This window comes from Narcine bancroftii, chromosome 13 (genome assembly GCF_036971445.1).
Source record: "Narcine bancroftii isolate sNarBan1 chromosome 13, sNarBan1.hap1, whole genome shotgun sequence".
In the NCBI taxonomy this organism is placed as follows: Eukaryota; Metazoa; Chordata; class Chondrichthyes; order Torpediniformes; family Narcinidae; genus Narcine; species Narcine bancroftii.
In genome coordinates this window covers 76,739,742-76,763,237 of record NC_091481.1, presented here as the reverse complement: position 1 = coordinate 76,763,237, position 23,496 = coordinate 76,739,742, and the positions used below count along the sequence as shown (strand labels likewise).

At 43.8% G+C, this 23,496-nt stretch overlaps 1 protein-coding gene and 1 long non-coding RNA gene across 3 annotated transcripts in view; one reads left to right on the top strand and one right to left on the bottom strand.

Annotated features, from left to right (window-relative positions):
- The window catches only part of sirt2 (sirtuin 2 (silent mating type information regulation 2, homolog) 2 (S. cerevisiae)), a 116,171-nt gene that overhangs the window by 4,507 nt on the left and 88,168 nt on the right, over window positions 1–23,496 (top strand). For both annotated transcript variants that reach the window (XM_069907539.1, XM_069907537.1), the window contains one exon: window positions 8,853–8,918. The gene's annotated coding sequence lies outside the window, so the exon portion shown is untranslated. The remainder of the gene's footprint in view (window positions 1–8,852; window positions 8,919–23,496) is intronic.
- Window positions 7,689–22,708, bottom strand: LOC138747912 (uncharacterized). Its single transcript, XR_011347722.1, has 6 exons — window positions 22,577–22,708; window positions 18,874–18,898; window positions 17,620–17,673; window positions 15,351–15,431; window positions 9,275–9,374; window positions 7,689–8,327 (listed from the first exon to the last, which is right to left on the bottom strand). It is a non-coding gene; the product is annotated as an uncharacterized lncRNA (long non-coding RNA).

The following is a 23,496-nucleotide window of genomic DNA, read 5'->3' as shown; positions in this document are numbered from 1 at the left end:
TTGACACATAACCTCCCATTTATCTTCAGGAAAAATATTGATTAAATTGAAGAAACTGTCCTTCTTCAAAGCAATACTGAACTATATTTATACCCTTAGAATTCTATCTCTTTAAATGATTATTAAACATTGAAAAGGGAATAAGTTGATTATGGTATAACGGAGTTTGAATTGATAGTTTACCCTTTGACCCTAAAACCATATTTCTTTTACCCCATATCTTTAACAAGTGTTTTAATACCGGCATATTACATTCCCACAATAAATTCATATTCCATTTAAATATGAACTGAAATCTTTGGCTTGGCTTCGCGGACGAAGATTTATGGAGGGGTGAAGTCCACGTCAGCTGCAGGCTCATTTGTGGCTGACAAGTCTGATGCGGGACAGGCAGACACGGTTGCAAGGGAAAATTGGTGGGTTGGGTGTTGGGTTTTTCCTCCTTTGTCTTTTGACAATGAGGTGGGCTCTGCGGTCTTCTTCAAAGGAGGTTGCTGCCCGCCGAACTGTGAGGCACCAAGATGCACGGTTTGAGGCGATATCAGCCCACTGGCGGTGGTCAATGTGGCAGGCACCAAGAGCTTTCTTTAGGCAGTCCTTGTACCTCTTCTTTGGTGTATCTCTGTCTCGGTGGCCAGTGGAGAGCTCGCCATATAACACGATCTTTGGAAGGCGATGGCCCTCTATTCTGGAGACGTGACCTACCCAGCGCAGTTTGATCTTCAGCAGCGTGGATTCAATGCTGTTGGCCTCTGCCATCTCGAGTACTTCGATGTTGGTGATGAAATCACTCCAATGAATGTTGAGGATGGAGCGGAGACAACGCTGGTGGAAGCGTTCTAGGAGCCGTAGGTGATGCTGGTAAAGGACCCATGATTCGGAGCCCAATTTATCCCAATTTACCTTATATCCAGATAACTCCCCAAATTTCAGCAAGCAATCTTGCAAATATTTCAAAGACCTCTCCGGTTCTGTCAAATAGACCAACACATTATCTGCAAATAAATTAATCTTATATTCATCATCTGCAATTCTCATCCCTTTAATCTTATCATTCTGTCGTATTGTCTGAGCTAATGGTTCAATAGCCAATGCAAACGAGGCTGGTGATAATGAACAACCTTGCCGAGTCGATCGCGTTAATTTAAATGGTAAAGAAGTTTGATCATTTGTCACCACCCTAGCAATTGGGTTTTTATATAAAGCTTTAACCCAACCAGTAAAATTAAACTTCTCTAACACCTTAAATAAAAAAGTTCCATTCAACCCTATCAAAAGCTTTTTCTGCATCCAGTGCAACCACCATTGGTGGTTGGGTTACTGTCTAGATGCATTGACCAATGTGATCAATCTAAGAATGTTATCAGATGCATTTCTATTCTTAATAAAGCCTGTTTGATATACATGTATTAACTGAGATAAATATTTAGCAAGTCTATTCGCTAATACTTTTGCCATAATTTTATAATTTGCATTTAGTAAAGAAATAGGCCCATATGAAGATACTTTCATTGGATCCCTATCTTTAAAATCGCAGTAATTATAGCACTTGAACAATATTCCGGTAACACCTGATCCTCAGTTATTTGCTGTAGAACATCTCCAAATACTGAGGATAAATCTTCATAAAATACTTTATAAAATTCAGCTGAAAATCCATCATCCCCCAGTGACTTCCCATTCGACATCTCTTGTATAGCTTCTTTAATCTCGAAATCTGTAAATGGAGTTTCTAATTCCCTAACCTCCTCCCCTCCTAAAACCGGTAAATTTAATTTAGATAAATAAGAATCAATAGAACCAGCTTCCTGCTTTCCCTCAGCAGTATATAATTGTTAATAAAATGAGTAAAACTGGTCATTAATTTCTTGAGGTTTATAGGTAACTATTGAATTCTTTTTAACAGCATTAATAATTTGCAATGTCTGTTCTGTTTTTAATTGCCATGCTAATACCTTATGAGCCCTCTCACCTAATTCATAATAACGTTGCTTAGATCGATTAATTAAGCGTTCATACTGATAGGTTTGTAGTGTATTATAAGTTTCAACTTCGCTAAAGCTGCCTTTTTATCTTCTGTAACATTTTTCTGAAATTCCTTTTCCAACTCAGTAATTTGTTTCTCCAATGTTAAGCTTTCCGCCACATTATTTTTTTTAAAACTTTCGTAGTATAACTAATAATTTGTCCACACAAATCTGCTTTCAAAGCATCCCATAATACAAAAGTCCTACTTACTTTGCTTTATTTTTGGGTGAGAATATTAATAATCTGTTCCTTAATAAAAGTAACAAATTCTGGTTTCTTTAACAACATTGTGTATTAAAGCCGCCATCGATAAGACAATTGCACCACTTCCGGACGTGCACAAGAGAAAAACAACATAGAATGATCCGATGTGTCCCGGCTTTTATATTCATTGACATGATATAACTTGTACCATTGGAGGCACGACTATGCATCTGCTGGTTAAAATATATAGTTACAGGATGCCATGCTGAAATGTATAATATTCATGATAAGTAAAAATTGTTCAGCAAATATTCTTTTAATATAAACATAATTGGTCCCCATTCTTTGTACCTCAAAAACATAATATCCCAAAAGCACAGACATGAGAAAACTTGAGTTCGTCTTACTCCTTGAGATTTCTGATCTTTGGGAATCAGCATAATTTTCTGAACATCATTGTTTCACCATGCTGTTGCAATGAGCAAATTGTTAACATTGAAGAAGATAGAAAGGAGGGCTAAGTCCAACCAGTATCCATTGATCCCTGGTGGCAGCAGTTGTTGAAGGCCAAAGATGATCTGCTGCACACTCCTGGCCAGACCTTGAAATTTAGTGTGCATTAATCGTCTCTAAAGACATGCATGAATAGTAACCAGCACAGAGTAAATACAGTGAAACCTTGTTTGAACATAGAAAGTAGGAACAGGAGGAGGCAAAAAATGGCCGCTCCGCCATTCAATACGATCATGGCTGATCTAATTTATGACCTAACTCCAACTACCTGCCTTCTCCCCATATCCCCCAATTCCTCTATCATGTGAAAATTTATCTAACCGAATTTTAAATATGTTTAATGAGGCAGCCTCAACCAACCACTTCCCTGGTTAGAGAATTCCAAACATTCACTACTCTCTGGGAAAAACTATTTTTCCTCATCTCTGTCCTAAATCTACTCCCCCGAATCTTGAGACTGTGTCCTCTCGTTTTAGTTTCCCCAGCCAGCTCAAAAAACCTTCCTACAACTATCCTATCCATACCCTTCATAATCCTATATGTTTCTATAAGATCTCTCATTCTTCTGAACTCAAGCGAATACAATCCTAGATGATTTAGTCTTTCATCATAAGTCAACCCTTTCATCCCAGGGGTCAACCTAGTAAACCTCCTCTGGACCGTCTCCAAATATCCTTCCTCAAATATGGAGACCAGAACTGGACACAGTACTCCAGGTGCGGTCTCACCAGTACCTTATACAGTTGCAACATTACCTCCCTACTCCTGAATTCAATTCCTCTAGCGATGAAGGCCAACATTCCATTTGCCTTCTTAATAACCTGCTGCACCTGCAACCTAACTTTTTGCGATTCATGCACAAGCACTCCCAAGTCCCTCTGCACAACAGCATGCTGTAGTTTTTCACCCTTTAAATAATATTCAGCTCTTTTATTTTTCTTGCCAAAGTGGATCACCTCACACTTACTAACATTGTACTCCATCTGCCAGACCTTTGCCCACTCATCCAGCTTAACTCTATCCCTCTGCAAACTCTCCACATCCTCATTACAATTTGCTCTTCCACTCAATTTGGTGTCATCTGCAAACTTGGCTACACCACATTTTGTCCCCTCCTCCAAGTCATCAATGTAAATGATGAACAGTTGTGGGCCTAACACTGACCCCTGTGGCACCCCACTTACCACTCTCTGCCAACCTGAAAAACTCCCATTTATCCCGACTCTCTGCCTCCTGTCAGACAACCAATTTTCAATCCAGGCCAATAGACTTCCCCGGACTCCACTTTCCTGTAACTTACTGAGAAGTCTCTTGTGCGGCACCTTATCAAACGCTTTCTGGAAATCCAAATAGACAACATCAACCTGTTCCCCTCTATCCACCGCACCCATTATATCCTCAAAGAATCCTAACAAGTTTGTCAAACAAGATCTTCCCTTTCTAAAACCATGCTGCATCTGCCTGATTGAACCCTTACGTTCCAAAAGTTTCACTATTTCATCTTTAATGATATGATTCGTTAATCTGCGGAATTGCTAATAGCGCAGGTGTCTGTGGACCCCAAACTGCTAATGGAGCGGGCTGATGACAATCAGCCGGCGACCCAACTCCCCGTGCCTGACAGCCTCCCTCCCGCTGCCCCAGCGTCCCGTGCCGGCTGCCCCTGAATCTGTTCCAGTTCCAAATTCCAAATCTTGGACCTCAATTAGTGTGTTCTCACGAGGTTTTACTGTACCTTGAAAAGTTAGTTATCTTTGCGATATAAAGTATACTGTTCATCTTGCAAAGTTTCTCCAGCATTATTTTTACTTCAGTCACGGTGCCGACTTTCGTTTGTTACTCCTGAATAAAGGTCCTCAGGAGAAAGGAATGTTGCTAGTGTTTTTTAGGCATCCAGCACGGTAACAGGCACTTCAGGCCCATGAGCCCAATGATACCCAAATGACCTACAAGGGTGGGAGGAAACTGGAGCATCCAGAGAAAACCCATGCAGGCATGGGGAGAACATACCAACTCCTTACAGACAGCACCAGATGTGAACTCAGGTCGCTGGCACTGTAACAGCGTGGGACAGAAATATTTGGAGAAGTTCACATCAGTAGGAATAAACAAAGGGTGTTGAATTTGTACATACTCCCTCTGACCATGTCGGTTTTCCCAGATTGCTGGGACCTGGCTTGTCTTCACACCAATTGGCAGCCTCCCATGTTGTGGTAAGAATAGCAGCAAGTCACGTGATGGTTGTTGACTAAAATATGTAGTTCATTCTCTTTCCATAATTGCTGTCTGACCTGACTGACTCCAACATTTTTGGATTCTGTTTTTGGAATGAGCTACCGTCTGATGTGGCGATTGTGTGTTTCAAGAATAAATTGAAGAGGCCAGGAGGGTTATGGAATGGAAGCAGGTCAGTGGGGCTAGGGAGATGATGGTTGGCACAGACTAGAGGGATTAAATAGCCTGTCTTCTATGCTGTAGTGTTCTATGTTACAGTTGTGGCCTGTGAAATGAAGTATTTTCAGATTTATTTTGTTGGGCGAGGGAGAGGTGGAACTGTAAAACTTGATTCTGGGGATAATCCAAGCCCAGGTCACATTCTTCTATACTATTCCAATGACCAGTATTTAAGACTGGAGACTCACTGATATACTTTACATTGCACAAAGAATTTTGGAAATAAGTTCAAAGGGTGACTTGGCTGTAATAAACTGCCCTAATCGCTTCAATAATTAATGATTTCAAGCCGCTGCATCTGCAGGTTCCTCCACAGAGTAGCCGGAAAGAAGAACAATAACATAAATAATCAATACCCTTCCTCCCCCAAACCTACAGATAAAGACTCTGGTTGGGGTGACTCTTACTAAGCAGGGATACGGAGAAACTTTTAAGAGTCATTCCAAGACCGAGCACCATCAACCAGCTCTTCATTCTGGGTGTCGCCTTTGCTGTTTCAATCAACTACTTTGAGCAAAGCACCACCAAGGCACTCCACTGGCTGAATATTTGCTTCCATCTCTTGCTTCAGAGAACATTTACAATGTCAAACTATTATGCTGTTCTTATTTTTGAAGATTTCAACAGATGAGCAGAAAGGAGTTAGTTTTAAAAATCACACCAATGGTTTTAGTAAAACATCAGTTCCTGCCACCGAACAAGTGGCAGATGTGTATTGTCCAGTCAAACAAAATACATTAAAATCCCTGGCATCCAGCGTTGCTTGAGACTGTGTGAATGGAGAACTAACAGTGAGGTGGGCCAATTTTAAATGTGTATTTTTTCCAGTTGCTTGAGGCTGCACGTTGCCTGAATTCCAAATAATGGGGATTTTGCTGTAGAGTGTTTTATTTCTGACCAAAATAATTCTGGATCAGTTGAGTGTAAATCATACCATCTTGCAGAATAATATTATCAATGGTGAATGGCCCTGGGGTATTAAGAATTGCACAATTTTGGTGGGAGGAAAAACCATTGCTTTTAAAACCGTAAAATCCTGCAACTGAAGGTTGACCCCCCCCCCCCCCAAGATGGCAACACCTAAGCAGAGGAGACCACCCTACAGGGTGGTGATCAGGCAGGGGACCCATGTGGCCTGCTGGGTGATTGACTGGCTCATGAGAACCCAGTATCTGAGCCCAGATTCAAGAGGAATCTGATGGCTTCCGGAGTGTGTCGGAGGTTTAAATCTGGAGCTTGGGTTGCTAATGGATCGAACAGGAGTCTGCAGCCAGTGACTCTATTTTGTGTCTCTTTCTCTTGGTACTGTAAGGGGCACTTTGTCAGCCTTGCAGCAGGTGGTTATCTGGTTAAATGAAAAAGGAATTTCTGTAGGCTATTTTCTGCACTAAAATTGGAAAGATCAAAATTTGTTACTACATTTCATTTAACATCAGATCATCTGAAATAATACCAATTTTCTCCCAAGATGTTCCTAAAATCTTCACAAACCTTCCCTTCATAAATTCTGACTCAAGAATTTCCATGAATTACTGTTTAATTCACAAACTGTCAGCTTAAATTGATTAAGCTGACGATCAAGACCGTGAGAATTTGTTGGCACCATTTCACTATCGATCCTCTCAATCTAAAATATCTAACCGATCTGCTGTGAACCTTAGAGCAATTTAATTTAAAAAGGTTTCTCAAGAATATGAAAGTTCTCACATATGTTTAGCATAAATGGAAAATGGGGAGGAAAGCTTAAATGAATGAACTCCAGAGGGTTGTCAACTCGGCCTGCGACATCACAGGCACCAGACTTCACTCCATCAAGGACATCTACATGAGGCGGTGTCTTTTTTTAAAAAGCAGCCTCTATCCTCAAAGAGGATAGTGGCCATGCCCTCTTCACTCTACTACCATCAGGGAAAAGGAGCCTAAAGGTGACACAAGGACGGCTTCTTCACTCCATCGAGGACATCTACATGAGGCGGTGTCTTTTTTTAAAAAGCAGCCTCTATCCTCAAAGAGGATAGTGGCCATGCCCTCTTCACTCTACTACCATCAGGGAAAAGGAGCCTAAAGGTGACACAAGGACGGCTTCTTCACTCCATCGAGGACATCTACATGAGGCGGTGTCTTTTTTTAAAAAGCAGCCTCTATCCTCAAAGAGGATAGTGGCCATGCCCTCTTCACTCTACTACCATCAGGGAAAAGGAGCCTAAAGGTGACACAAGGACGGCTTCTTCCCCTCCGCCATCAGATTCCTGAATGATCAATGAACCAAAGACACTGCCTTATTTCATTGTAATGTTGTAAGATGGTTATAATATGAATATTTGCTCTGTGATGCTGCCACAAAGCACCGAATTTCATGATTTGTTCACGACAATAAATCCTAAAGATCTTCTCATAATAGGATCTCAATAAACTCTGAAAGTGGGCCAAGAAATGTCGTAGGAATTTAAAATTTTCAAGCGCAATTTCTCAAAATGAGGAGAATCCAGGCAGTTTGACATTGATTTTATTTCAGTATTTGATACATTTAACAGCACCCAGGACAGAATGAGTAAATCTGCAAGTCAGGTAGCATTATGTACATTAAACACAGGTGGTGTACATTAAACACAGGTGGTGTACATTAAACACAGGTGGTGTACATTAAACACAGGTGGTGTACATTAAACACAGGTGGTGTACATTAAACACAGGTGGTGTACATTAAACACAGGTGGTGTACATTAAACACAGGTGGTGTACATTAAACACAGGTGGTGTACATTAAACACAGGTGGTGAATCAGAACCCTGTTTTTGCTCTGGTGTCAAACCTGCCTAGTTCAAAGTTTTAACTTTCAGATTTTTTTTCCCAATACCTACACCATTTTGCTTTTGGAATAATTTGTACATGCTACATAAAGGAATATTGCACAGATAGAGTTGAGTGTTCTTGCAATAATGCAGGAAGAAATTACTTGGTTGCAGTGGAAAGAAAAAACATTGGCTGAAAATTTTCTCATTTAAACCCCATAAAATCTGGTCGCTGGAGCATTTCACATGAACATCTGGTAATAGCCGTGCCTTTGAAGACATTTCAGCCATCTCCGTCATAAAGTGTTCAGCCACAGTGAACAAAAATGTGTTTAACTGGAATACAACAAAATTATTAAGTTGTTACAATTGATAAGCATAGTTGCGCCACAAAGCCATCTTGCGTCATTGTCTAGCCACTCACTTCCTACAGAAATGTGAAAATTTAGATTTTAAAAATGACCAGATTGATTCCAGAGGGGGTTAATCAACGAGGAGAGATTAAATTACCTGGGACGATGCACGCTAGAATTTGGAAGAATGAGAAACAAAAGTCTATTCCTGACAGATGAGATGCGACATCACCTCAAGATTTGTGGGAGGGAAGATTCAAGACAGTTGAGGAACTGTTTATCCCAGAGTGTAGCAAACCTGTTGAATTTTCTGCTCAAGGAAGCAATAGAGACTCATTAAATAAGAGATAGACATTTGCATATTAGAGGTATTAAGGGTTATGAGGGGGGGGGGGGGGGGGGGAAAGCAGCCATGGCCAGAGTCAGATCAGCCATAATTTTGAATAGTGGAGCAGACAAAAGGGGCAAATCAGACTCATGGTCCCATTTCTTAACGTTCTTCTTTCAGATGCCAGAGGAGTAAAATTTAAATCTGCTGCTGGGTTCCCGTCCCAAGAGTGTCATGTGATAAGGAGTAAGTGGTTCTTCCTGTTGTATCCCCAGATTGATTAAGTGTTTTATATTTCTAATTTTGGGTTGGATATCAAATGGAAAGTTAACCTCTTTTCCGGCACAGATCCTTTTGGACTGTTTGGCAAAAGGTGTACATGTATGTGAATTTTTTTTAAAGTTAAAATCATTTTAGGGGCCCAGAGAGCTACCAAGAAACTAGAAATTTAGGAACTTGAATCTTGTGAGAATTTATAGAAAGTTACTTATGGGAAGCTGATGTAGATCAGCAAACATACACTGTTGTTAACTCACTACAGATAGGTTACCAAATCCATAGGTTTCATGTGGCTAATTTTCCCATTAACAATAACATCTCACCTGAGAATTACTGCTTCTGCATAGTTGCGGTGTGAAGGGCCACTTTGATTCCATTAACTATCTTCTGAAACTTCTCCTCATTGACAAGTCCATCTCCATTCTGAGAACAAATGAATACATTGTCAGTTAATATTTATGTTTAAACTTTGCCAAAAAATTAAGTTCATTGGATAAAAAAAACTATCACTTGAGTTTCAAGGATATCTGGATAGTCCACTGCAGATAACCTGTCTGAAATCCATTTTATATTTCTACTGATTGAGTTGAATGGGGAATGGACACAATAGTTCACATTCATTCTTTCTGAGCAATGAAGTAAATGCAGTTCAAACTAGATTTTGCACAAGAGACAGTTAACTTAAGGCAATTGAGAAAGACTGGAAAGCATTACTAAAAAGACTCCAGATATTTATTGGACTACCTCCATTTGGCAACGGATGAAAAAGTCAAGTCAGCAATAAATGGTCTGAGGCACGAGTCAGGCCAGACCAGAATATGCAGATTTCTTTCCCTTTTGTGGTCACTGATCTAGTTTTCAATATCAAATTCCAGTGCCAAATTGGAACCAGTTCTGTGGATTGTTGGTCCAAGAGTGTGCCCCAGAACACATTGCAAACATATGGCTAATAAGAACATCTGACTGCATTCACAGTTGGAAAGCAAAATATTTCAGATTTTGCTGAAATGAAGACCATAAATTGGAAATACTCAGTAAATCAGGCAGCATCTGTGGAGATATTGCAGAGGGAGAGGCTTTTATTTGAATTTTTTTTTTAAAAAGAGTCTTAGTAGTAAATTTCAATACATGTCGTGAGAGTAATTTTTAAAATTTAGATATATAGCTGTGACAGATTGTTATATTTTATATTCTATATAGATATGTTTTAAAGGAGATAAATTGTGGCAGTTTTTAAAGTTTAGGTCATTATACAGACACTTCAAAACAGATCTCATTTAAAACACTGGAGCTCTGCTCAAACCAGACAGTTCAGGCTCAGAGTGCCTTTGCACAAACTTTGAAAAAGTTCCAGCAGCTGGGACTGGGACAGGACAAGTTGGCAAGCTTGTGGAAAAACCCCATTTTGAAGACAGGTTGTGAGTTCTTAGTTCAGCCTGGTCAAAGCCATTGTGGTCCATACAAGAGGAGAGGACTGGCTGCATTATTTCACTTGAAATAAAGGAAACAAAAAGAAACTCCGTGATGACCTGAAAGAAAGAGGTCATCAGCTGGAAAACCCTGATGGGGCAAGTTCCTTCAGCAAGACACTGAAGTGGCTGTTCAGAAGGAATCAGTTGTGGGTGTCCAGCGAGCAACAAATCTCTCTCTGAAAACTGACAAGAACCTTCCTGAGCGGTAACCATTTACCTTTCAAGCACCAAAGCCTGGTGAAATTCATAAATCTTAAATTCTGTGCACAGTAGAAGAATTGCCTGCAACCAGTGAACTTGGAGGAATGAGAAGTGAGATTTGACTGTGAATCAAAGAACTTTTCTGAACTTACACATTACATACACGTGCACTTAGAAGGGGGTTAATTTAATAGTCATAAGTTAAAGTGTGATTCTGTTTTCATGTTTAAAGATAATTAAAAGCAACTTTTGTTTAAGTAACCATTTGTCTTAGTGAATTTCTATTGCTGCTGTGTTTTGGGGTCCTTGGGGCTCATAACACAGCCCAGTAACAGGTCCTTTCAGCCCATGAGCCCATGTTGCCCAATTAACCTACAATCCATCCCCCCACCAATGTTTTGAACAGCGAGAAGAAACCTGAGCCCCTAGAGGAAACTTGTGCAGACACTGTTTGAATGTACTGGATTCAAACCCCAGTCCCGATCACTGAAGCTGCAACAGTGCCGTCAAAATGTTTAAAAATAACATTTCCAAGACTCTGGATCCAATTAGATGGAATAGACCACAAGACATAGGAGCTAAGCTATTCAGCACATCGAGTCTGCTCTGCCATTTAATCATGAGCTGATCCATTTCCCCACTCCACCCAACTGCCTGGTCTTTCCACTTTGATGCTCTGGCTAATCAGAAACATCAATCTCCTTTCAATATACTCAATGACCTGGCCTATGGCAACAAATTCCACAGATTTACCACCCTCTGGCTAAAGAAATTACTCCACATCTATTCTGTGGCCACCCTTCAGTCCTGAAGTTGTGCCCTCTTGTCCTAGATTCTCCCACCAAGGGAAACAACCTTTCTAATCTACTCTCTGCCTTTCAACATTCAAAATGTTTCAATGAGATCCTCTCTCCTTCCCCACCCCCCCCCAATTTTCCTAAGTTCCAACAGGCTAAGAGCTGTCAAATGTTCCTCATGCGATAACCCTTTCATTCCCAGAATCATCCTTGTCAACCTCCTCTGAACCCTTTCCAACTTCAGCACGTCCTTTCTTAAATGAGGAGCTCAAAAACGCTCCAAGGGAGGTCTCACCAGTGCCTTACAAAGCCACATCCCTACTCTTGTATTCTATTCCTCTTGAAATGAATGCCAGCATTGCTTTTGCCACCTTCACTGCCAACTCAACCTGCAAGTTTACCTACAGGCATGAGGACTCCCAGGTTCCTTTACATCTGGGCATTTTCAATTTTCTCCCCATTGAGAAAATAGCTGGTTTACTTTTTCTACCAAAGTGCATGTCCGTCCACTTTCTTACATTGTACTTCATTTGCCACCTCTCTGCCCATTCTCCTGATCTGTCCAAGTCTTTCTGCAGCCTCTCTGTTTCCTCAACACCTCCTGCTCCTCCACTTACCTTTGAATCATCTGCAGACTTGGCCACAAAGTGATCCATTCCACAGTCTAAATTATTAATATACAACTTAAGCAGCCCCAACATCGACCCCTGTGGAACACCATTAGCAACCGGAATAGGATCCTGTATTCTGACCCTGCTTTCTGCCAATCAGCCAATGCTCTACCCACACTAGTAGACTTCCGACTAGTATGGTCTCTTGTGAAGTAGCCTCGTGCAGTACCTTGACATAGGCCTTCTGAAAATCCAAATACACAACATCCACTGCATCTCCTTTATCCAGCCGGCTTGTCACTTCTTCAAAAGAATCCCAATAGGTTTGTCAAGCAAGATTTTCCCTGAAGGAAACCATGCTGGCTTTGTCTTCATCTTGTCATGTGCCTCCCAATACTCCATAACCCCATCCTGACAATAAACTCCCAGCTGTTGACATTAGGCCCAAAGTTTTTTTTCTGCGGCCTCCCTCCCTTCTTGAATAGTGGGGTGACATTTGTGAATTTCCAGTCCTCTGGGACCATAACAGAATCTAGTGAATCCTGAAAGATCATCAGTGCCGACACAATCTCCACCGCTATGTCTTTCAGAAACTGAGGGTGTAATCGATCTGGACTGAAAGACTATCCACCCTAAGACCATTCAGCTTTCTGAGCACCTTCTCCCTTGAAATAGTCACTTCCCTTTCCTGATGCCCTTCAACATCTGGCACACTGCTAGTGTCGTCCTCTGCCATCTCCTTGTCTCCCATTATTATTTCTCCAGTGCCATTTTCTAGTGGTCCTCTTTCCCCCTCTATATAAACTGGACCTGAAGCAGCTTTATTATTATATTATTTGCTAACCTATTTTCAAACTTCATCTTTTCACTCCTCACTTTTTCAGGTTAAGTTTCCTTCTGCAAGTTTTCAAAGACCTCTAATTTTGGCTTCCTCGTATGCCTTGCTTTTGTTTTAACATTGGCTTTGACTTCCCTTGTCAGCCACGGTTGTGACATCTTTCTATTAGAATATTTCCTCTTTTTTGGTATGTATTAATCTTGCACCTTACTCATTACTTACAGAAACAACATCGGTTGTTGCCCTGCTGCCTGTCCTACCAGTGCCCCACTCAATCTACCTTGGCCAGTTCCTCTCTCCCATGCCTCTACAAATCCTTTTACTCCACTAAAATACTGACGCCTCTGATTTTAGTTTCTCCTTGTTAAATCTCAAATTGAAGTCAGTCATCTTGTAGTCATTGCCCCCCTAATAGTTCCATTCCTCTGAGCTCTCTAATCACTTCTTGTGCAATGCGCAACACTCATTCTAGTACATGGGCTCATCAACAAACTGCTCCATAAAGCCATCTCGTAGGATTTCTACAAATCATCTCTCTTGAGATCCTGTCCTAACCTGGTTTGCCCAATCCACTTGCATGTTGAAATCCCCCATGACTGCCATAACACTGCCCTTCTGATGCACCTTTTCCATGACCTGTTGCAAATTGTTGTCCACATCCTGGTCTGCACATAACTACCAACTGTGTCTGTTTACCCTTGCCATTTCTTCACTCAACCCATAGTGATTCTATCTCTATCAGGAATTATATTCCTGACCAATAGAGCCACCCCCCCTGCTTACCTGCCCATCTTTTAATACATTGTGTATCCTTGGATATTCAGCTCCCAATTGACATCCATGATTCTGGATGGCCACAAGATCATACTTGCCGATCTGCAGCTATACAAGGTCATCCACTTATGCTATGTGTATTTAAATACAAAACCTTTAGCCCTGTATTTGTTACCTTTTAAAAAAAAAACTGACCTGTTACATTGCACTTTTGCCCTATCTGCTTGTCCTTCCACACAAACTCCATGGCAGCTGTCCCTTCTTGTGTGCCAACCGCCTCTTCACTTTGGTTCCCACCCCCCTGAAAATCTAGTTTAAACCTCCTATTTCCCACCCCACCCCATCATTAACAAGCCTCCCTGCCTGGATATTGGTTTCCCTCAAGTTCAGGTGCAATCTGTCCCACTTATACAGGTCACTCCTTCCCCAGAAAAGGTTCCAGTGATCCAAGAACTTGAAACCTTGCCTCATCTCCTCAGCAACTCACTTGTCTTGAAGCGCCTCCGTGTCTGATGGAGACGTGACGACTGGTGCCTCAGTGCCACCAGTCATAAATATGCGGCATAGCAATGGCCGTCTTCCCTACCCATAATCCCCCACAAAGGCAGAACCACTCTGTGTTTCCCACACAGTTCCAGCTGCGTGGGGGTTTATGGGTAGGGAAGTGCCATTACTATGCCACATCTTGAGCAGCAGAGAGCGACCCCAGTGTAGGAGCAGGCTGTGACAGCCCACACTGGCTGCCCCGTTGCTCGACAGCAACCCTCCCCCCGTCCCGCTGGGGAGGCCGGCGGGGAACGTTGGGGCACGGGCAGCCGGGAGTTGGGTCGTTGGCTGATAGTTATCAGCCCACCCCCAGGCAACCGCTTATAGCGACTGCACATTCAGGTGCCTTGGGTCGCTCTCTGTTGCTCAAGATGCACCATAGTAATGGCACTTCCCTACCCATAAACCCCCACACAGCTAGAACTGTGTGGGAAACAGAGCGGTTCCGCCTGTGGGGGGGATTATGGGTAGGGAAGACGGCCATTGCTATGCTGCATATTTATGACTGGTGGTGTTCCTGGAGGAGGGTTGGTGTCGGCACCTTGTAGGAGCGTTCAGCTCATTCAGGTGGCTACCTCATCAGCCACATAGGGATAGAATATGTGGGTTTACATTGGGGTATTCTGGCCATTTGAAGAGCCTAGTGATAACCATGGTGAAAGGCTTCACCAGGACATTGATAGCAAAGCGATATCAGGGCAACTGGAATCCATAAATGCTGACCAGCTATTGGAGGACATTGACACAAGAAGTATCCGATGTTGAGTAAAAACAAAAATCAATGGCAAAACATTTTTAGGCCAGTTGAACTAATGCAATATGTCTGCATCATTATATCATTAAACATGCTAAATTAAATAAGAATTAATTTTCTCCAACTTCCCACATGATACAGGAAATCTGAAATCACCTTTGTGTTCACCTTGAAGTCATCTCTCAGATTCCCCACTTTTTTTTTCAGGAAGCAAATCTTTTTTTAAAATTGGTTGAGCAGTGTTATTGAAACATGACCACAGGGTTTGATCATGCAGTGTCCATGATACATTTTGTGTATCCAAAGGCAGAATAGTTAATGAAATCAGGTATTTGGAATGATATCATGGCAATTCTCCCAAGGTTTTTTGAGCAAGCTCCAGAGACCAAAAACAATGATCACTAACCTGTTTGGAATGCAGACACACGTTAGTGTCCTTTATTATAACCTCAAAGCAGCCGGTGCTTCCGCCAACCGGCATCCCAACCTGAAAAAATTAAAATGTTTAAAAGAACAGTTGAACAAAGGGAACTAGCCAGTCAACACAGTCCTTGTTCGATCTAGATCTCAACTATTTACAATCCATTTATTACCCCATAAGGGGGGGGGGGGGGAGAGAGAGAATGGGGCAAAATAAAATTAGAAGTTGAGACTGATGCTGTCTGCTTGGAGAGAACACAACCTGTCCCTCCAGCTTGCAGGTGACCTCACGTCAGAGCACGATGCCACAGACAGACAAGTCAGTGTGGCTTCGGAGTGGTTGGCCTTGCAGTTGGAGCAGACTGAGCCAAAATGCTTAAAAAAGCAATCACTCAGTCTGCAACCAATCTCCCCAATGTAAAAGGGGCTGCATTTTGGCACTGAATGCAGTAAATGACTCCTAACAGGTTCAGGGGCAAAGTTTGGCTTCACTTGGAAGGAGTAATTGGAGACCTGAAAAATGGAGAAGGAGAAGTAGCAAGTGGTCAGAGATAGATACCAATAGGGCAATTGCTGGGAAGGGATGTCAAGGAGGGAGCAATGGCTAGAAAAGTAGGGGGGGGGGAGGGGGAAGATGCATCTGGTAGTGGGATCCTATTATAGGTGCCAAAATTATGGAAAATATGTTGAATGCTGAGGCAGATGAGGTGGTAGGAAGAGGAGACCCTGTCAGTTTGAGATGGTATCAGAAGGTAGAGTTAACCAGAAGAACGAGGAAATTCTCTCCAGTAGGTTCATCAATTGGTTCACCATCCTCTGATCTGACCACCTGAAGGTGTTGGGAATTTGGTTCGGAGGGATGAAACCACAGGCAGATAGTGAAGGTCTGCCAGAAATTAGAATTGGGAATGACGCTCACTCTCAATAATATGAAAGAACCTGGTCATCAGGAGATGAATGTGCTATAGATGTAGCCAATCCCAGGCACCTCTGCCCTAGTGGTCACCTAAGCTACATTCCAGTTCAGCTGGGGATCCATTATAGGAAAGATTTAGAGGGTGCAGAGAAGATTTGCCAGGATTGGAATACAAATCTTATGAGGCAAGGTTAGCAGAGGTAGGTTGAGAGATGACTTAATAGAGGGCTACAAGATTCTGAGAGGTATTGCTAAGGTAGATAGCCAACACCTTTTTCCCAGGGCAGGAATAACAAACACCAGAGGTCATCTATACAAGGCAACGGGAGTCTTTCTATCTATTTATTTATTAGACTGATCTTTTGGGGCTTGGAATGCATTTCAAAGGATGGTGATAGAGGCTGAAAGATTAGGGACATTTCAGAGACTCTGTGACAGGGACATGGATTAAAGAAAAATAGAGGGTTCAGAGGTCAGGAGAGATTTTTCTTTGTAGAAATACATCGGTCAGCACAACATAGAGGGTTAGGGTTAACCCTAACCTCTTGAACAGATCCTACAGGTAGTCATGTACAAGCCACGTGGCAATGGGGTGGAGGAAGGGAAAGACACCCCACGTGGCCCCCATCCTGGTGACCACCTTTGTGTACGACTGCATCAGGCTCTCCATGGAACAGAGGTACAGGGGCACCAAATGCAGCTCTGTGCTGAGGTTTTTACAATGGATGGGCCCAGCCCCATTGCTACATGATGTCCCAGGCAGCTAGACATTCCCACATAGCCTATCCTTAGTGGAAAGGTCTTTCTCCCCCCCCCCCCACCCCAGACGACCACCTTTGGCCACGTCCATCAGGCAGTGGTCAGCACAGAATATCATGCAGGCACAGAGGGGCAAGATCTCAGTGGATAGCAGGAGGTGGTACCCAAGCAGACTGCCCAGGTCATCTGACAGAATGCCCTCTTCCCAGAACTCACTAACAAGCACCAGCACCTGGCCTGTCTGGGAGAAGAGAGGAGCTGTCATGGTCTAACACTTCCTGTACAATCAGAAAGAAGAAGAAAAAAAATAATCACACCCAATTCAAATTACACTTGATGGGGAGGACACAGTCTTTGCAGACTGAAAATATTTTTATTTTTTTTAAATGTCCAATACCTGATATTAAACTTTTAATGAACAGCAATAAATAAGTTTCTGGTAATAACATTACTGTTCATTACAGCTTGATCTATGGAAAGTGCTGCTTTTCAAAAAACTACAAACTACTGGAAAGATAAAACAAATAACACAATTTCATTTAAGAATATAATCTGCTAGCATTTAGAAGTGCCCACTTACGATTTCTAGTTCATCAGGAAATGTCTGGAGAAGTTTATCCTTGAATTTGGAAAACTGCAAAAAAAGTCCAGTTTTATTATTGTTTTGTGTTCATTTCTCCCTCACCTGTCTAAATCTCAATGCAATACAAAAATCACACGTGCTTTAAAAGATTTGCAAAAATACACACAAAGGTGTCAGATCCCAACACAAGTTGGAAAACTAGTCACAAATATCTACTCTTGTGTTGACCATAAGATAAAGGAGCAGAAGTAGGCCATTCAGCCTGTCGAGTTTGTTCTGCTATTCCATCACGAGCTGATCCATTCTCCTCAGTCCCACTCCCCTGCATTCTCCCCAGAACCTTTGTCTGTTCGGATGCCATAATTACACCCTTTGACCTGGCCTCCACAGCTGCTAGCAAATTCCAGAGGTTCAACACTCTGGCGTAAAAAATTCCTTCGCCTCGGTTTTAAATGGGGCCTTCAATCCTGAAGTTGTGCCCTCTTGCCTTGACCGACCCCCTAGCTTGGAAAACAACTTTGGCATCTACTCTGTCCACGCCTCTCAACATTCAAAATGCTCCTTGAAGGTTCCCGCTCATTCTTCTGAACTCCAAGGAGTACAGACCAAGAGCCAAAACCTTTCCTCATATCCCTACCTTCCAGGAATCATTTGTGCAAATCTTCTCTGAACCCTCTACAATCCTTTCTTAAATATGGAAACCAAAACTGGACTCCAAGTGAGACCTCACCAGTGCCTTATAAAGCTTCAACATCATTTCATTGGTCTTGGATCCTGTGAACTATTTGTATTGCTACTGAGGTGGTGGCAGCTGTACCTGAAATGACGAGATGTAGCAGAGAAAATGCCAGCACTGGTGTCCTTTAACAAGATATTAAACAGAGCATCTGCTTGCCTTCCCAAATGACTCCAAAACTTCCTGTAGTAATATTTTGGCAGAACTGCAAGGGAAATCCTTCTGTGTGTTGAGGCAAATATCTATCCCCCAACAGATTATCCATCGACTTTGTGGAAGGATGCTGCAAATTGGCTGCCACATTTCATAAGGCTCAACAATGCCTAAAACACTTCACTTGAGGGATATTCAGACTTGGGGATTCCCCCCCACCCCCAGATAAATTTAGACATACAGTACAGTAACAGGCCCTTCTGGCCCATGCCACCCAAATTAACCAACTCTTCTCTCCCCCACCCCCCCTCCCCCCCCACCACCGATGATGGGGCAATATTAACGGACATATTTTTGTTTACCTTCGATGAATAACCTCAGGAATCACTAGAGACAATAGAGAAAATAAAAGGGATTTAGTATATTCCAACAAATTTGACATTTTACTTAACTACAAGCACTCAATCTGATTCTCTGCAAAAACATTTCTGTCTGCAAGCAGGAAGATTGGTCCTATTATAATTAGAATAAGGACCCTCCTACACTTCTGTCCTTCCTGCCATGTCAGGAATTAAAAGCCCTACTCTATTTGTGAGTACAAGATGCCTCAGGCCTGGATTGACCATGAAGCGCGTGCTTAGAGCATCATAATTTCCTCTCTCCCCCCCCCCCTCCCCAATGATGCAGCTGAAATAGGACCCCACAATAAATGAAAATAACATGCATGTTGTACTTAATATGGTTGTGGGGTCCAGCCTGGAAGAAACTGCATTTTTGATCTATTATTTCACATTCAGCATTTATTGAGTCTCAATGTCAGTTAGATAAGGGAAGGGTCGAGGGGAAAACCACTGTTGGGCTGTGCTTAGAGCATTACTTGGCCTTAATCCAGCCCTGCCAGTACCCCCACAAAGCATCAAGCGCCCAGTTATCCATCCCCTGTACTTACAAGGGAGAAGCAATGGAGCTACTCAGTGGCCATGATGGGACATGGAATGGCCTGCATTCAAGTGCTGGCACCCAACCTTGATCCTGCAGCTTCACTCATCAATATCATGCAAGCTGCAGTCATACCCTCCGTTGCACAAGCCTCCCCACCCTCAATGGTGGTCACTAATTACGCCGAGCTTTGGACCTGCTTCTTGGAGGGAGTGCCATCTCCCCAGTACCCTAATAATCGTTCAATCCCATCCTCATTTTTGCTCCTGGGTACACACCCCAGAGGGAGACTCAAAATGTTTGGACCAAGGAATGATCAGAAATAGTGTCATAAATGCAATCAGCTGGGAGAAAGTGGGGTGGTAGAGGTTTCAGGATTAATGAGCGATCACTTGGGCAAACACAAAATCTAGAATGGAGCCAAAAACAATTTAGCCAGTGGTTTAGAATCAGGACAAAATTTGCTCAAGTCTTGAATCAGGTGGAATACAATTACTGTGACAGTTGGTGGAATAAAACTTAGCACAGGCAAGGAGAAAATAAAACTGATCTCCCTTTAGAAGCTCATTGATGTTGTAAACCTTCCTTAAAGTGCAGTACCAGCAGTTTCCCAATAATTCTCAAAAGGCTGAACACAAAACTTAAAAACATCTCCAACACTGTGGTGCAGCAAGCCACAAAACACAGAAAAGACTGTACTAGTGGTCCCTCCCGATGGTTCCACGTGGGACTGGCCCGGGAGGTGATGACAGCCAGCCGGGTGGAGTCAGCCTCCCAGGCAGCCTTCCTGCAGTTGGCTGGTGGGCACCACAAACAGAAACTTCTGAAGGCATCAACCCTCCCTGCCCCATAGGAATTCTGATGGCACTGCGCTTTTTTTTTGCAAAAGGTACCAGAGGGGGCAACAAGAAAGGGTTCGTGGAAATGCGCTGTTGTTACAAAGTGGCCATCTTTAAATTGTGATAAGTTGCCAGTTTTGGATTTGCAACAAGTCATTTAAGCAAAGAGCACCCAGAAAGTCGAGCAGCATCCGCGGAGAGAAACTGCGACTGCATTGCACAAAGCCACTCGACGCAGAAACGCTGTTTCATTCCCCACAAATGCTCCAGATTGGCTATCACTTAGGAGCTAGTCCTGGGGTCTTTTGTTTTTAAATTTCTTGATCTATGATATTGACTGTCAAAAGATTTAACTGTTGTTCATTGAGGGCAGTGCACTGGCTGAGACCTCTAGTACCATAGGAAAAATGCAGCACAGAAACTGGCCCTTCTAGTCCGTGCCAAACTATTCTACCTAGTCCCACTGACCTGTATGCCGACCATAGTCCTCCCATCCATGCACCTGTCCAATCTTAAAAACATTGATCCCGCATTCACCACTTCAGCTGGCAGCTCGTTCCACACCCCCCACCACCTAATGTTCCCTCTAAGCCGTTCCCCTTTAACCCACGTCCTCTGGTTTGTATCTTACCTACCCTCAGTGGAAAAAGCCGACCTACCAAAAAATGTACATGAAGCACAGTTGGCATAGCGGTTAGTGCAACACCTTGACAGCGCCGACTGAACTGCTGTACAAATCCCACACTGTCTGTGAGGAGTTTGTACGTTCCCCCGTGTTTCCTCCCACCCTCCAAAAATATAACCAGGGGTTATAGGTTAATGGGGTGTAAAACTGGGCTGACTCATGGGCCGAAATGGCCTGTTGCAGAGCCGCATTAAAATTTAATGTCCTCACCCCTCGTAATTTTAAAAGCCCCTAATCAAATCTCCATAACCTCATGTAATTAAAAACTAAGTTGTTCATCAAATTTAAATCCTGCAACACGCATTGTATTTAAATGCTGAATGTATGAGAATCTCTCACCTCTACGCAGCATTGCGCAGTGTAACGAACATTGGATAAGAATATTAATTTAGTCATGCTGTGTGTATGTATGTATGTGGATATAGCATCCCCACACACATACAACCACCCCTCCACCGGCGCATACCCACCCCGCCCCGAGCCCCGCCCGCCTGCCCCGACTCCCGCCCGCCCACTCCCCGACCCCCCACACACACACTCAGATCCCCCCCCACACACACACACAGATTCCCCCCCCACACACACACACAGATCCCCCCCCACACACACACACAGATCCCCCCCCACACACACACACAGATCCCCCCCCATACACACACTCAGATCCCCCCCACACACACACACTCAGATCCCCCCCCACACACACACACTCAGATCCCCCCACACACACACACACTCAGATCCCCCCACACACACACACACTCAGATCCCCCCCCACACACACACACACTCAGATCCCCCCCACACACACACACACACTCAGATCCCCCCCCACACACACACACACACTCAGATCCCCCCCCACACACACACACACTCAGATCCCCCCCACACACACACTCAGATCCCCCCCCACACACACACTCAGATCCCCCCCACACACACACTCAGATCCCCCCCACACACACACTCAGATCCCCCCCACACTCTCAGACCCCCCACACACACTCAGACCCCCCACACACACTCAGACCCCCCACACACACTCAGACCCCCCCACACACACACTCAGATCCCCCCCACACACACACTCAGATCCCCCCCACACACACACTCAGATCCCCCCCACACACACACTCAGATCCCCCCCACACACACACTCAGATCCCCCCCACACACACACTCAGATCCCCCCCACACTCTCAGACCCCCCACACACACTCAGATCCCCCCCACACTCTCAGACCCCCCACACACTCTCAGACCCCCCACACACACTCAGACCCCCCCCACACACTCAGACCCCCCCCCCCCCACACACTCAGAGTGGTGTTTACTTAACCCAGCGGAACAGAAAAGTCAAACGTCAGTGGGAGGGGAAAAAAAGTCTTTGATGCCCGATACTTCGTCAAGCTGCCGACCTAAAATAAGCTGCCGTTGAAGAAATGTGAGAGCCTTTCAAACAGGAGGAGAGACGCCGACCTCCCCAGGAAACAAAAAGAAGTGGGGGTGGGTTGTTTTAAACGGGTGGATGGGTGCGGTGCTCGGAGCGGGGGCGAACTGCTGCATCTCGACCCGCAGCGTTTCTACCCAACCTCTTACCAGTATCGGACCTCGAGCAGGAGAACCATTGTTACGGCCAGCGATCAGCTGCTGCGGGTGGACCCTCCCTCCTCCTTCCTTCCTTCCTTCCTTCCTTCTTTCCTTCCTTCCTTGCACTAAGCCAGGCTGCCACCGAATGCTGCAATTTATAGAAGCAGGTGGCCCAGGCTGTCGCTGGGAGGGGTGGGGTGTTCCGGGCGTGTCCTGACTGCCTAACCATGACAAAACCTCTCCAAATCAGTGTGACTCCACTTCAGTGAGCCAAATTATTTATTGATATGTATGAAATTGGCTACATTTCCGTGAGCCATTGATCCAATTCTCCCCCATTCATGAATGGCGCGGTCCTGGTTAAGATTTGCAACAGTGGGCAAGATTCGGATATCTTATGACCCATGTGTCGATTCGGATGACCACGTCCATCGGAATCCCCTGCTCATCCCCATACCCCCCCACTTCCTGACACCTCTTGAATGTAATCATCGAAATTCCACGGATTTCCACAGGGTGATCCCTGCTTCGTTCAATCCCTCAGCCTTGCTCAGCACAAAAGTTAATGAGCAAAAATAAAACACAAGTGTTGAAACTTGGATGGACCTTTGCCCAGAACCCAATGTCAGCAGCCAAGCTGGAATACACAGATAACACTGAGATAGCCACACATTCAACTCCCCTATCATGGCTAACATGTTCACTGAAGCAGATTGAGCCCATGTCCACAAGGCACCCAACAGTTGTTCGCAGCCACTTCCTGGGAAATCGCCCCATCTTCTTTGTTTTGTGAAACTGTGGTTAAAATCGCACAGAGATGCTGGAGGAACTCAGCTGGTCTCGTCGTGTCCGTTGGGGTTAAAGATATATCACCGACGTTTCGGGCCTAAGGCCAAGAGATGAAGCAGAAGAATGAGAAGGAGAGGAGT